At 49.0% G+C, this 16,104-nt stretch overlaps 1 long non-coding RNA gene across 1 annotated transcript; it reads right to left on the bottom strand.

Moving 5' to 3' along the window:
• Positions 1-10,973: 10,973 nt before the first annotated feature.
• On the bottom strand, positions 10,974-12,084 carry LOC127918115 (uncharacterized). Its single transcript, XR_008098875.1, has 3 exons — positions 11,994-12,084; positions 11,779-11,864; positions 10,974-11,048 (listed from the first exon to the last, which is right to left on the bottom strand). It is a non-coding gene; the product is annotated as an uncharacterized LOC127918115 (long non-coding RNA).
• Between the last annotated feature and the right edge of the window lie 4,020 nt (positions 12,085-16,104).

Here is a 16,104-nt window from a genome sequence, read left to right as displayed (position 1 = left end):
CCTGTCTTGTAGTCAGTCCCAGTCTCTCCTGTCTTGTAGTCAGTCCCTCTCCTTGTCTCAGTCCTGTCTTGTAGTCAGTCCCAGTCTCCCAGTCTCTCCTGTCTTGTAGTCAGTCCCAGTCTCTCCTGTCTTGTAGTCAGTCTCTCCTGTCTTGTAGTCAGTCTCCTGTCAGTCAGTGAGTCTCTCCTGTCTTGTAGTCAGTCCCAGTCTCTCCTGTCTTGTAGTCAGTCCCTGCCCTGTCTGAACGGCCAGTTGACACACTGCTAAAGGGTTGGGCTTAAATCACGGCCCAAAAGGACAAAACCAAAATCACTTCACTTTCTTGAATGATATTTCACAACCACCAGACCGCGTTACCATTAGAGGCCTTTTAAATACCGTGACAGTACACACACACACACACACACACACACACACACACACACACACACACACACACACACACACACACACACACACACACACACACACACACACACACATAAATACACGACACAGAACTCTTCCTGTCCCTTCATGCTTACAAAACAAAATATGCCGACTGTCCGTCTGTCTGTCCAGTTCTCCTGTCTCAATAAAGTTTTCCCCACGCAGTTTTGTCGTTAGTCCCTCCAGTAAAAACTCCCCACTACATTTCTAGCTCTGCTATTGGTTGGGGAAGAACTCTTCCATCCAACCGTCACTTGAGTCCAAGTCCGCCCCTGTCCCGTCGGCCAATCCGAACCCTCCGCCCGACGGCGCCACCTGCCCGCCAACGTATCCATAAGATGACAGGTCCTGACTAGACGTCCTCTGGTAGCCCTGAGGCTGACCTCCGACCCCTACCCCTCCTTGTCCCACATACCCTCCACCACCTCCAGGGCCCACCCCCATTGCCGGCCCCTGTCCAAAGGCCCCCATGTTGGGCACGCCCTGGCCCATCACCCCCTGTCCCGGCATTACCATGGGTCTGGGCTGGTTGGTCCTTGGCTGTCCTGGTCCAGCCATGTGAGGGGCAATCATGGGCCCGGCCATGCCGGCCGCAGGGTTCATAGCCCTGGGGTCCATAGGCTGGCCCTGACCCATAGCCTGGGGGTGGCCCTGTGGGTGCCCAGGGAAGTGTTGCTTGGCCAGGCGTGGGTGTGGAGGCTGTTGTCCGGGTCCAGGCTGCATGGGGCCGTAGCCCCCTGGGCCGAGCCAAAGCCCACCATATCGCCTGTAGTCCTGCCTGGTCCTCCTACCCTCCTGGCCCCCTCCCATCCCCTGGAGGGACTGCCCCTGTTGGGGTGGCCACCCTCCCATCCCTCCCTGTGGTCCTCCTCCAATTCCCAGCATGCCCTGCAACCTCTGGGCCTGGGCTTGGGCGGCCCCTTGAGGGGCTGCTGGGACATGGAGTTCATCATCATCCCCTGTGGTCCTCCGTATCCTCCTCCACCTCCAACCCCTCCTCCCGCCTGCCTCTGGACCTGCGCCGCTGGGTTGTGTCCTGGTGGAAGACCCATGGAGGCCTGGACGCTTTGGTTCTGGTGCTGCATCATTTGGCTCATGGAGGGGTTGAGGCTGTAGAGGGACTGCTGGCCGGCCCCCTGCCCGCCGTAGGGAAGGCCCATGTCGGGTTGGGGACCCACCGAGCCCCCTGGGATGCCCTGGTTCATCTGGACCATCTGCTGGTTCTGTTGTTGTTGTTGTTGTTGTTGGAGGAGGCGGGTGGCGCGATGTTCTGAGGGCCTGGCTCCTCACCGCCATCTCCTGGGGTGATCCTGGTGGGACAGAAGGGAAAGAGGAGAGGTTAGAGGGAGGAGAGAGGGGACAGGAGGGGAGGAGAGAGAGGGGAGGGAGGAGGGAGAGGTTAGAGGAGGAAGAGAGGGGACAGGAGGGGAGGAAGAGAGGGGACAGGAGGGGAGGAGAGGTTAGAGGGGAGAGAGGGACAGGAGGAGAGGAGAGGTTAGAGGGAGAGGAGGACAGGAGGAGAGGTTAGAGGGAGGAGAGAGGGGACAGGAGGGAAAGAGGAGAGGTTAGAGGGAGGAGAGAGAGGGGACAGGAGGGGAGGAGAGGTTAGAGGGGAGGAGAGAGAGGGGACAGGAGGGGAGGAGGGGAGGTTAGAGGGAGGAGAGAGGAGGACAGGAGGAGAGAGAGGGGAGGGGAGAGGGAGGAGAGAGAGGGGACAGGAGGGGAGGAGAGAGAGGTTAGGAGGGAGGGAGAGAGAGGGGACAGGAGGGGGAGGAGAGAGGTTACAGGGAGGAGAGAGAGGGGACAGGAGGGAGGGGGAGAGAGAGGGGGGACAGAGGAGAGGAGAGAGGGAGGAGGAGGGGAGGAGAGGGAGGAGAGGAGAGGTTAGGGAGGAGAGAGAGGGGACAGGAGGGGAGGAGAGGAGAGGGAGGAGAGAGGGAGAGGAGGAGAGGAGAGGTTAGAGGGAGGAGAGAGAGGGGACAGGAGGGGAGGTTGAGGAGAGGTTAGAGGGAGGAGAGAGAGGGGACAGGAGGGAGGGAGGAGGTTAGAGGGAGGAGAGAGGGGACAGGAGGGGAGGAGAGGTTAGAGGGAGGAGAGGAGGGGAGGAGGGGAGGGAGAGGTTAGGAGGGAGGAGAGAGAGGGGACAGGAGGGGAGGAGGGAGAGGACAGAGAGGGGACAGGGAGGGGAGGAGAGGTTGGGGACAGGAGGGGAGGAGAGAGAGGGGACAGGAGGGGAGGAGAGAGAGGGGGGACAGGAGGGGAGGAGAGGTTAGAGGGAGGAGAGAGAGGGACAGGAGGGGAGGAGGAGAGGTTAGAGGGAGGAGAGAGAGGGGACAGGAGGGGAAGGAGGAGAGGTTAGAGGGAGGAGAGAGAGGGGACAGGAGGGGAGGAGAGGTTAGAGGGAGGAGAGAGAGGGACAGGAGGGGAGGAGAGAGGGGACAGGAGGGGAGGAGAGAGAGGGGACAGGAGGGAGGAGAGAGAGGGGACAGGAGGGAGGAGAGAGAGGGGACAGGAGGGGAGGAGAGAGAGAGGTTAGGAGGGGAGGAGAGGTTAGAGAGGGGACAGGAGGGGAGGAGAGGAGAGGTTAGGAGGGGAGGAGAGAGAGGGGACAGGAGGGGAGGAGAGGTTAGAGGGAGGAGAGAGAGGGGACAGGGAGGGAGAGGGAGGAGAGGGAGGAGAGGAGGGGAGGAGGAGGGGAGGAGAGAGGTTAGAGGGAGGAGAGAGAGGGACAGGAGGGGGGGGGTTAGAGGAGAGAGAGAGGGGACAGGAGGGGAGGAGAGTTAGAGGGAGGAGAGAGAGGGGACAGGAGGGGAGGAGAGGAGAGGTTAGAGGGAGGAGAGAGAGGGGACAGGAGGGGGAGAGGGAGAGGTTAGAGGGAGGAGAGAGAGGGGAGGAGGGGAGGAGAGGTTAGAGGGAGGAGAGAGAGGGGACAGGAGGGAGGAGAGGTTAGAGGAGGAGAGAGAGGGGACAGGAGGGGAGGAGGTTAGAGGGAGGAGAGAGAGGGGACAGGAGGGGAGGAGAGGTTAGGAGGGAGGAGAGGAGGGGACAGGAGGGGAGGAGAGGAGAGGTTAGAGGAGGAGAGAGAGAGAGGAGGGGGAGAGAGAGGGGAGGAGGGGAGGAGAGGTTAGAGGGAGGAGAGAGAGGGGACAGGAGGGGAGGAGAGGTTAGAGGGAGGAGAGAGAGGGGACAGAAGGGAAAGAGGAGAGGTTAGAGGGAGGAGAGAGAGGGGACAGGAGGGGAGGAGGAGAGGTTAGAGGGAGGAGAGAGAGGGGACAGGAGGGGAGGAGAGGGAGGGAGGAGAGAGAGGGGACAGGAGGGGAGGAGAGGAGAGAGGGGGAGGAGAGAGAGGGGACAGGAGGAGGAGAGGAGAGGTTAGAGGGAGGAGAGAGAGGGGACAGGAGGGGAGGAGAGGGAGAGGGAGGAGAGAGAGGGGACAGGAGGGGAGGAGAGGTTAGAGGGAGGAGAGAGAGGGGGGAGGGAGGAGAGGTTAGAGGGAGGAGAGAGAGGGGACAGGAGGGGAGGAGAGGTTAGAGGGAGGAGAGAGAGGGGACAGGAGGGGAGGAGAGGTTGAGAGGGAGGAGAGAGAGGAGGGAGGAGAGGTTAGAGAGGAGAGAGGGGAGGGGAGGAGAGGTTAGAGGGAGGAGAGAGAGGGGACAGGAGGGGAGAGAGAGAGAGGTTAGGAGGGGAGGAGAGAGAGGGGACAGGAGGAGGAGAGGAGAGAAAGGGGACAGGAGGGGAGGAGAGAGAGGTTAGGAGGAGGAGGGAGAGAGGGGACAGGAGGGGGGGAGAGAGAGGGGACAGGAGGGGAGGGGAGGAGAGGTTAGAGGGAGGAGAGAGAGGGGACAGGAGGGGAGGAGAGGTTAGAGGGGAGGAGGGAGGAGGGGACAGGAGGGAGGAGGAGAGGGGGACAGGAGGGGAGGAGAGGAGAGGTTAGAGGGAGGAGAGAGAGGGGACAGGAGGGGAGGAGAGAGAGGGACAGGAGGGAGGAGAGAGAGAGGGACAGGGAGGGGGAGGAGAGGTTAGAGGGAGGAGAGAGAGGGGACAGAGGAGGAGAGAGGAGAGAGGGGAGGAGAGAGAGAGGACAGGAGGGGAGGAGAGAGAGGTTGGGGAGGGGAGGAGAGAGGTTAGGGGAGGGAGAGAGAGGGACAGGAGGGGAGGAGAGGAGAGAGGGAGGAGAGAGAGGGGACAGGGGAGGGGAGGAGGAGAGGTTAGAGGGAGAGGGAGGAGGGAGGGGGGACAGAGGGAGGAGAGGAGAGGGACAGGAGGGGAGGAGAGGAGAGAGAGGGGGGAGGAGGAGAGGTTAGAGGGAGGAGAGAGAGGGGACAGGAGGGGAGGAGAGGGAGAGGGAGGAGAGGAGGGGAGGGAGGAGGAGAGGAGGGGAGGAGAGAGAGGGGACAGGGAGGGGAGGGAGAGAGGGGACAGGAGGAGAGGTTAGAGGGAGGAGAGAGAGGGGACAGGAGGGGAGGAGAGGTTAGAGGGAGGAGAGAGAGGGGACAGGAGGGGTGAGAGGAGAGGTTAGAGGGAGGAGAGAGAGGGGACAGGAGGAGAGAGAGAGGAGTTAGAGGAGGGGAGAGGGGAGAGGGAGGGGAGGAGAGAGAGGGACAGGGAGGGGAGGAGAGGGCTAGAGGGAGGAGAGAGAGGGGACAGGAGGGGAGGAGAGGGAGAGGAGGGGAGAGGAGGGGACAGGAGGGGAGAGAGGTTAGGGGAGGAGGAGGGGAGAGGGGAGTTAGAGAGGAGGAGAGGGGAGAGGGAGAGGAGAGGGGAGGAGAGGTTAGAGGGGAGGAGAGTTAGAGGGAGACAGAGAGGACAGGAGGAGGAGAGGTTAGAGGGAGGGGAGGAGAGGGGACAGGAGGGAGAGAGAGGGGACAGGAGGGGAGGGGAGGGGAGGAGGCGAGGAGAGGAGGGGAGGAGAGAGAGGGGACAGGAGGGGGAGAGGTTAGAGAGGAGAGGTTACAGAGGGAGAGGCTAGGAGGAGAGAGGGGACAGGAGGGGAGGAGAGGTTAGAGGGAGGAGAGAGAGGGGACAGGAGGGGAGGAGAAGAGTTAGAGGGAGGAGAGGAGAGGTTAGAGGGGAGGAGAGGGGACAGAGGGAGGAGAGAGAGGGGACAGGAGGGAGGAGAGGAGGGAGGAGAGGGGGGACAGGAGGGGAGGAGAGGAGAGGACAGGGGGGAGGGAGGTTAGAGGGGACAGGAGGGGAGGAGAGGAGGGGTTAGGAGGGGAGGGAGGAGAGAGGAGGGGGACAGGGAGGAGAGGTTAGAGGGAGGAGAGAGGGACAGGGGGAGGGGAGGAGAGGTTAGAGGGAGGAGAGAGGGGACAGGAGGGGAGGAGAGGAGAGGTTAGCGGACAGGAGGAGGAGAGAGAGGACAGGAGGGGAGGAGAGAGTTACAGGAAGGGAGGGAGGAGAGGACAGGAGGGGAGGAGAGAGTTAGAGGGACAGGAGGGGAGGAGAGAGAGGTTAGGAAGGAGGAGAGAGAGGACAGGGAGGGACAGGAGGGGAGGAGAGGTTAGAGGGGACAGGGAGGGGAGAGGGGACAGGAAGGGGAGAGAGAGGTTAGAGGGAGGAGAGAGAGGGGACAGGAGGGGAGGAGAGGAGAGAAAGGGGACAGGAGGGGAGGAGAGAGAGGACAGGAGGGGGAGGAGGAGAGAGGGGACAGGAGGGGAGGAGAGAGAGGGAGAGAGGGAGGAGAGGTTAGAGGGGAGGAGGGGAGGAGAGGAGGGGAGGAGAGGAGAGAGAGGGACAGGAGGGGAGAGGAGAGGTTAGGGGAGGAGGGAGGAGGAGAGAGGGGACAGGAGGGGAGGAGAGGAGAGAAAGGGGACAGGAGGGGAGGAGAGAGGGGGACAGGAGGGGAGGAGAGAGGACAGGGGGGAGGAGGGGAGGGAGGAGGGAGAGGTTAGAGGGGAGGAGAGAGAGGGGGGACAGGAGGGGAGGAGAGGTTAGAGGGGACAGGAGGGGAGAGAGAGGGACAGGAGGAGAGGAGAGAGAGGGGACAGGAGGGGAGGAGAGAGAGGGGACAGGAGGAGGAGAGGTTAGAGGGAGGAGAGAGGGGACAGGAGGGGAGAGAGAGAAAGGGGACAGGAGGGGGAGGAGAGGAGAGGTTAGGAGGGAGGAGAGAGAGGGGACAGGAGGGGGAGGAGAGGTTAGAGGGGAGAGAGAGGGGAGGAGGAGAGGGGACAGGGAGGGAGGAGAGAGAGAGAGGGACAGGAGGAGGAGAGGAGAGAAGAGGGGACAGGGAGGGGAGGAGAGGAGAGAAAGGGGACAGGAGGGGAGGAGAGAGAGGACAGGGGGGGGAGGAGAGGTTAGGAGGGGAGGAGAGAGAGGGGACAGGAGGGGAGGAGAGGAGAGGTTACAGGGAGGGGAGGAGAGAGAGGGGGGACAGGAGGGGAGGAGAGAGGTTACAGGAGGGGAGGAGAGAGAGGGACAGGAGGAGGAGAGGAGAGGGACAGGGAGGGAGGAGAGGAGAGAAAGGGGACAGGAGGGGAGGAGAGAGAGGACAGGGGGGGGAGGAGAGGGGACAGGAGGAGGAGAGAGGGACAGGAGGGGAGGAGAGAGGGGAGGGGAGAGAGAGGACAGGAGGAGGAGAGAGAGAAAGGACAGGAGGGGAGGAGAGAGAGAGAAAGGGGACAGGAGGGGAGGAGAGAGAGGGGACAGGAGGGGAGGAGAGAGAGGGGACAGGAGGAGGAGAGAGAGGGGACAGGAGGGAGGAGAGAGTTAGAGGACAGGAGGGGAGGAGAGAGGGGACAGGAGGGGAGGAGAGAGAGGGAGGAGAGAGAGGGGACAGGAGGGGAGGAGAGAGAGACAGGAGGGGAGGAGAGGAGGGGACAGGGGGGAGGAGAGAGAGGACAGGAGGGGAGGAGAGGAGAGGACAGGAGGGAGGAGAGAGAGAGGACAGAGGGGAGGAGAGATGAGGGACAGGAGGGGAGGAGAGAGAGGACAGGAGGGGAGGAGAGGAGGGAAGAAAGGGGACAGGAGGGGAGGAGAGAGAGACAGGAGGGGAGGAGAGAGAAAGGGGAGGGAGGGGAGGAGAGAGAGGACAGGAGGGGGAGGAGAGAGAGGGGACAGGGAGGGGACAGGAGGGGAGGAGAGAGAGGGGACAGGAGGGGAGGAGAGAGAGGGACAGGAGGGGAGGAGAGGACAGGAGGGGAGGAGAGAGAGGGGACAGGAGGAGGAGAGAGAGGGGACAGGAGGAGGGAGAGAGGGGACAGGAGGGAGGAGAGAGAAGACAGGAGGGGAGGAGAGAGAGAGTGGACAGGAGGGGAGAAGAGAGAGGGGACAGGAGGGGAGGAGAGAGAGGAGACAGGAGGGGAGGAGAGAGGAGACATGACAGGAGGAGGAGAGAGAGGGGACAGGAGGGGAGAGAGAGAGGGGACAGGAGGGGAGGAGAGACAGGGGAGGACAGGAGGGGAGGAGAGAGAGGGGACAGGAGGGGAGGAGAGAGGGGAGGACAGGAGGGGAGGAGAGGAGAGAGAGGACAGGAGGAGGAGAGAGAGAGGGTACAGGAGGGGAGAGAGAGAGGGTACAGGAGGGGAGGAGAGAGGGACAGGAGGGGAGGAGAGAGAGGGACAGGAGGGGAGGAGAGAAGAGGAGGGAGGAGGAGAGAGGAGGGGACAGGAGGGGAGGAGAGAGAGGGACAGGAGGGGAGGAGAGAGAGAGGACAGGAGGGGAGAGAGAGAGGACAGGAGGGGAGGAGAGAGGGTACAGGAGGGGAGAGAGAGAGGGACAGGAGGGGAGAGAGAGAGGGACAGGAGGGGGAGAGAGAGGGGACAGGAGGGGAGGAGAGAGAGATGACAGGAGGGGAGGAGAGAGAGGAGGGAGAGAGGAGGGTACAGGAGAGAGAGAGGACAGGAGGAGGAGAGAGAGAGTACAGGAGGGAGGAGAGAGGGGACAGGAGGGGAGAGAGAGAGGGGACAGGAGGAGGAGAGAGAGAGGGACAGGAAGGGGAGAGAGAGAGGGACAGGAGGAGGAGAGAGAGGAGACAGGAGGGAGAGAGGGGACAGGAGGGGAGGAGAGAGAGAGGGACAGGAGGGGAGGAGAGAGAGGTGACAGGAGGGGAGAGAGGGACAGGAGGGGAGACAGGAGGGGAGGAGAGAGAAGGGGGGAGGGAGAGAGGTGACAGGAGGAGAGAGAGAGGGGACAGGAGGAGGGGAGAGACAGGACAGGAGGAGAGAGAGAGGTGTGTTAAAGACCAACAGAGTGGTCACTGAGGTTTCTGTGATCAATTTGTCATTTTATTCATAGTTTGATTACTTCTTATAAGGTCACCAATATTCCACATGTGAAGTACATGATGTTGTTATCCAGAATGGAAAGACAAGCAGAGAGAACTAGACACAGACGACGTGAGAGAGACACTCTCTCTCCCTCTCTCTCTCTCCCTCTCTCTCCCTCTCTCTCTCAGGGAGGAGCAGATCTGTCTCTCTCTCTCTCAGGGAGGAGCAGATCTGTCTCCTCTCTCTCTCTCTCTCTCTCTTATCTCTCTCTCTCTCTCTGTCTCTCTCTCTCTCTCTCTCTCCTCAGGGAGGAGCAGATCTGTCTCTCTCTCTCTCCCTATTTCTCTCTCTCCTTATCTCTCTCTCTCTCTCAGGGAGGAGCAGATCTGTCTCTCTCTCTGACAGTGTCGCCGGAACTCTGGGGATCCGGGACCGGTTGCCAAGGTAACAGGCAGAGACAGAATATTTTTTCAGGAGGAAATTACCAAAGAGGAGTAGCGGAACGATATGGAACGCCTACGACGGGGAGGAGGGGGAGAGGAGAGAGACAGGGGGAGGAGGGGGAGGAGGAGAGAGAGACAGGGGGAGGAGGGGGGGGAGAGGAGAGAGAGACAGGGGAGAGAGCGAATACGCAGAGGAGAATCTGATTGGTCAGAGATGATATCATCTTCAACAGTGTGTGATTACAGGTTTATGAGCACGTGTGTGCCTGTTTGTGTGTTTCCATGTATGTGGGTATGTCAGGGTTTAGGGTGGAGTTGAGGAATACTGGTTGACCTGTGGGTAGGGGGGTATATAATATATTACCTTCATACTGGTGACCTGTGGGAGGGGGTATATAATATATTACCTTGATACTGGCTGACCTGTGGGTGGGGGGGGTATATAATATATTACCTTGATACTGGTTGACCTGTGGGTAGGGGGGGTATAATATATTACCTTGATACTGGTTGACCTGTGGGTAGGGGGAGGGGTATATAATATATTACCTTGATACTGGTGACCTGTGGGTAGGGGGGTATATAATATATTACCTTGATACTGGTTGACCTGTGGGTAGGGGGTATATAATATATTACCTTGATACTGGTTGACCTGTGGGTAGGGGGTATATAATATATTACCTTGATACTGGTTGACCTGTGGGTAGGGGGGTATATAATATATTACCTTGATACTGGTTGACCTGTGGGTAGGGGGTATATAATATATTACCTTGATACTGGTTGACCTGTGGGTAGGGGGTTATAATATATTACCTTGATACTGGTTGACCTGTGGGTAGGGGGGTATATAATATATTACCTTGATACTGGTTGACCTGTGGGTAGGGGGGTATATAATATATTACCTTGATACTGGTTGACCTGTGGGTAGGGGGGGTTATAATATATTACCTTGATACTGGTTGACCTGTGGGTAGGGGGTATATAATATATTACCTTGATACTGGTTGACCTGTGGGTAGGGGGGTATATAATATATTACCTTGATACTGGCTGACCTGTGGGTAGGGGGGTATATAATATATTACCTTGATACTGGTTGACCTGTGGGTAGGGGGTATATAATATATTACCTTGATACTGGTTGACCTGTGGGTAGGGGGGTATATAATATATTACCTTGATACTGGTTGACCTGTGGGTAGGGGGGTATATAATATATACCTTGATACTGGTTGACCTGTGGGTAGGGGGGTATATAATATATTACCTTGATACTGGTTGACCTGTGGGTAGGGGGGTATATAATATATTACCTTGATACTGGTTGACCTGTGGGTAGGGGGTATATAATATATTACCTTGATACTGGTTGACCTGTGGGTAGGGGGGTATATAATATATTACCTTGATACTGGCTGACCTGTGGGTAGGGGGGTATATAATATATTACCTTGATACTGGTTGACCTGTGGGTAGGGGGTATATAATATATTACCTTGATACTGGTTGACCTGTGGGTAGGGGGTATATAATATATTACCTTGATACTGGTTGACCTGTGGGTAGGGGTATATAATATATTACCTTGATACTGGTTGACCTGTGGGTAGGGGGTATATAATATATTACCTTGATACTGGTTGACCTGTGGGTAGGGGGGTATATAATATATTACCTTGATACTGGTTGACCTGTGGGTAGGGGTATATAATATATTACCTTGATACTGGTTGACCTGTGGGTAGGGGGGTATATAATATATTACCTTGATACTGGTTGACCTGTGGGTAGGGGGTATATAATATATTACCTTGATACTGGTTGACCTGTGGGTAGGGGGTATATAATATATTACCTTGATACTGGTTGACCTGTGGGTAGGGGGGTATATAATATATTACCTTGATACTGGTTGACCTGTGGGTAGGGTATATAATATATTACCTTGATACTGGTTGACCTGTGGGTAGGGGGGTATATAATATATTACCTTGATACTGGTTGACCTGTGGGTAGGGGGGTATATAATATATTACCTTGATACTGGTTGACCTGTGGGTAGGGGGTATATAATATATTACCTTGATACTGGTTGACCTGTGGGTAGGGGGGTATATAATATATTACCTTGATACTGGTTGACCTGTGGGTAGGGGGGTATATAATATATTACCTTGATACTGGTTGACCTGTGGGTAGGGGTATATAATATATTACCTTGATACTGGTTGACCTGTGGGTAGGGGGGTATATAATATATTACCTTGATACTGGTTGACCTGTGGGTAGGGGGGTATATAATATATTACCTTGATACTGGTTGACCTGTGGGTAGGGGGTATATAATATATTACCTTGATACTGGTTGACCTGTGGGTAGGGGGGTATATAATATATTACCTTGATACTGGTTGACCTGTGGGTAGGGGGGTATATAATATATTACCTTGATACTGGTTGACCTGTGGGTAGGGGGGTATATAATATATTACCTTGATACTGGTTGACCTGTGGGTAGGGGGTATATAATATATTACCTTGATACTGGTTGACCTGTGGGTAGGGGGGTATATAATATATTACCTTGATACTGGTTGACCTGTGGGTAGGGGGTATATAATATATTACCTTGATACTGGTTGACCTGTGGGTAGGGGGGTATATAATATATTACCTTGATACTGGTTGACCTGTGGGTAGGGTATATAATATATTACCTTGATACTGGTTGACCTGTGGGTAGGGTATATAATATATTACCTTGATACTGGTTGACCTGTGGGTAGGGGTATATAATATATTACCTTGATACTGGTTGACTGTGGGTGGGTATATAATATATTACCTGATACTGGTTGACCTGTGGGTAGGGGGTATATAATATATTACCTTGATACTGGTTGACCTGTGGGTAGGGTATATAATATATTACCTTGATACTGGTTGACCTGTGGGTAGGGTATATAATATATTACCTTGATACTGGTTGACCTGTGGGTAGGGGGAGATGCTATAATATATTACCTTGACATACTGGTTGACCATGTGGGTTTCTGGGGGGGTATATAATATATTACCTTGATACTGGTTGACCTGTGGGTAGGGTATATAATATATTACTGATTTCACTGGTTGACCTGTGGGTTAGGGTATATAATATATTACCTTGGAGCTATACTGGTTGACCTGTGGAAGGTTAGTATCATAATATATTACCTTGATACTTCCTGTGGTTAGTGACATCATTTCCCGTGTTCCACTGGAAAGGTCAAGTAAAGACCAATTCAGCTAAGAAGTACCGTATATATAGTCAACACAGTCACCGGGGACTATAGTCTGTGGACGAATCATAAAATCAGCAGTACAATATGCCTGTACTTTCACATTAACAGTTTTAATCATCAAATGTTGATGTCTGTTTGTTGACAAACCAACTGTACCAACCTGTTATATATCTATAGTCTGAGTGTGATTAATGTCAGTCAATTTAGAACAGTATATGTTAGTTAGTAATCAGTATATATATCTATAGTCTGTTAGTAATCAGTATATATATCTATAGTGTGTAATCAGTATATATATCTATAGTGTTAGTAATCAGTATATATATCTATAGTGTTAGTAATCAGTATATATATCTATAGTCTGTAGTGTTAGTAATCAGTATATATATCTATAGTGTTAGTAATCAGTATATATATATATATAGTCTGTAGTGTTAGTAATCAGTATATATATCTATAGTCTGTAGTGTTAGTAATCAGTATATATATCTATAGTGTTATATATATCTATAGTAATCAGTATATATATCTATAGTCTGTAGTGTTAGTAATCAGTATATATATCTATAGTGTTAGTAATCAGTATATATATATCTATAGTCTGTAGTGTTAGTAATCAGTATATATATCTATAGTGTTAGTAATCAGTATATATATCTATAGTCTGTAGTGTTAGTAATCAGTATATATATCTATAGTCTGTAGTGTTAGTAATCAGTATATATATCTATAGTCTGTAGTGTTAGTAATCAGTATATATATCTATAGTCTGTAGTGTTAGTAATCAGTATATATAACTATAGTGTTAGTAATCAGTATATATATCTATAGTCTGTAGTGTTAGTAATCAGTATATATATCTATATTCTGTAGTGTTAGTAATCAGTATATATATCTATAGTGTTAGTAATCAGTATATATAACTATAGTGTTAGTAATCAGTATATATATCTATAGTCTGTAGTGTTAGTAATCAGTATATATATCTATATAGTGTTAGTAATCAGTATATATATCTAATCAGTATATATATCTATAGTCTATAGTGTTAGTAATCAGTATATATATCTATAGTCTGTTAATCAGTATAGTAATCTAGTATATATAACTATAGTGTTAGTAATCAGTATATATATCTATAGTCTGTAGTGTTAGTAATCAGTATATATATCTATAGTCTATAGTGTTAGTAATCAGTATATATATCTATAGTCTGTAGTGTTAGTAATCAGTATATATCTATAGTCTGTAGTGTTAGTAATCAGTATATATATCTATAGTCTATAGTGTTAGTAATCAGTATATATATCTATAGTCTGTAGTGTTAGTAATCAGTATATATATCTATAGTCTATAGTGTTAGTAATCAGTATATATATCTATAGTCTGTAGTGTTAGTAATCTAGTGTATAATATATCTATAGTCTATAGTGTTAGTAATCAGTATATATATCTATATTCTGTAGTGTTAGTAATCAGTATATATATCTATAGTGTTAGTAATCAGTATATATATCTATAGTGTTAGTAATCAGTATATATATCTATAGTCTGTAGTGTTAGTAATCAGTATATATATCTATAGTCTATAGTTTAGTAATCAGTATATATATCTATAGTCTGTAGTGTTAGTAATCAGTATATATATCTATAGTCTATAGTGTTAGTAATCAGTATATATATAGTCTATAGTGTTAGTAATCAGTATATATATCTATAGTCTGTAGTGTTAGTAATCAGTATATATATGTGTTAGTAATCAGTATATATATCTATAGTCTATTAGTAATCAGTATATATATCTATAGTCTGTAGTGTTAGTAATCAGTATATATCTATATATCTATAGTCTGTAGTGTTAGTAATCAGTATATATATCTATAGTGTTAGTAATCAGTATATATATCTATAGTCTGTAGTGTTAGTAATCAGTATATATATCTATAGTCTGTAGTGTTAGTAATCAGTATATATATCTATAGTCTATAGTGTTAGTAATCAGTATATATATCTATAGTCTGTAGTGTTAGTAATCAGTATATATATCTATAGTCTATAGTGTTAGTAATCAGTATATATATCTATAGTCTGTAGTGTTAGTAATCAGTATATATATCTATAGTCTATATATATCTATAGTCTGTAGTGTTAGTAATCAGTATATATATCTATAGTGTTAGTAATCAGTATATATATCTATAGTCTGTAGTGTTAGTAATCAGTATATATATCTATAGTCTGTAGTGTTAGTAATCAGTATATATAACTATAGTGTTAGTAATCAGTATATATATCTATAGTCTGTAGTGTTAGTAATCAGTATATATATCTATATTCTATAGTGTTAGTAATCAGTATATATATCTATAGTGTTAGTAATCAGTATATATATATATCTATAGTCTGTAATCAGTTAGTAATCAGTATATATATCTATAGTCTATAGTGTTAGTAATCAGTATATATATCTATAGTCTGTAGTGTTAGTAATCAGTATATATATCTATAGTCTATAGTGTTAGTAATCAGTATATATATCTATAGTCTGTAGTGTTAGTAATCAGTATATATATCTATAGTCTATAGTGTTAGTAATCAGTATATATATCTATAGTCTGTAGTGTTAGTAATCAGTATATATATCTGTAGTGTTAGTAATCAGTATATATATCTATAGTGTGTTAGTAATCAGTATATATATCTATAGTCTGTAGTGTTAGTAATCAGTATATATATCTATAGTCTGTAGTGTTAGTAATCAGTATATATATCTATAGTGTTAGTAATCAGTATATATATCTATAGTGTTAGTAATCAGTATATATATCTATAGTCTGTAGTGTTAGTAATCAGTATATATATATAGTGTTAGTAATCTATAGTGTTAGTAATCAGTATATATATCTATAGTCTAGTGTTAGTAATCAGTATATATATCTATAGTCTATAGTGTTAGTAATCAGTATATATATCTATAGTCTATAGTGTTAGTAATCAGTATATATATCTATAGTCTGTAGTGTTAATAATCAGTATATATATCTATAGTCTATAGTGTTAGTAATCAGTATATATATCTATAGTCTGTAGTGTTAGTAATCAGTATATATATCTATAGTCTGTAGTGTTAGTAATCAGTATATATATCTATAGTGTTAGTAATCAGTATATATATCTATAGTCTGTAGTGTTATATTCAGTATATATAACTATAGTGTTAGTAATCAGTATAATCTATAGTGTTATAATCAGTATATATATCTATATTCTATAGTGTTAGTAATCAGTATATATATCTATAGTGTTAATAATCAGTATATATATCTATAGTCTGTAGTGTTAGTAATCAGTATATATATCTATAGTCTATAGTGTTAGTAATCAGTATATATATCTATAGTCTATAGTCTATAGTGTTAGTAATCAGTATATATATCTATAGTCTGTAGTGTTAGTAATCAGTATATATATCTATAGTCAGTATAGTGTTAGTAATCAGTATATATATCTATAGTCTATAGTGTTAGTAATCAGTATATATATCTATAGTCTATAGTGTTAGTAATCAGTATATATATCTAGTCTGTAGTGTTAATAATCAGTATATATATCTATAGTCTATAGTGTTAGTAATCAGTATATATATCTATAGTCTGTAGTGTTAGTAATCAGTATATATATCTATAGTCTATAGTGTTAGTAATCAGTATATATATCTGAGTGTTAGTAATC

The sequence above is a fragment of the Oncorhynchus keta genome, unplaced genomic scaffold (genome assembly GCF_023373465.1).
Source record: "Oncorhynchus keta strain PuntledgeMale-10-30-2019 unplaced genomic scaffold, Oket_V2 Un_contig_1320_pilon_pilon, whole genome shotgun sequence".
NCBI lineage: Eukaryota > Metazoa > Chordata > Actinopteri > Salmoniformes > Salmonidae > Oncorhynchus > Oncorhynchus keta.
Note: the sequence above shows the minus strand (reverse complement) of the source record. Positions and strands in the feature narration are given on the sequence as shown.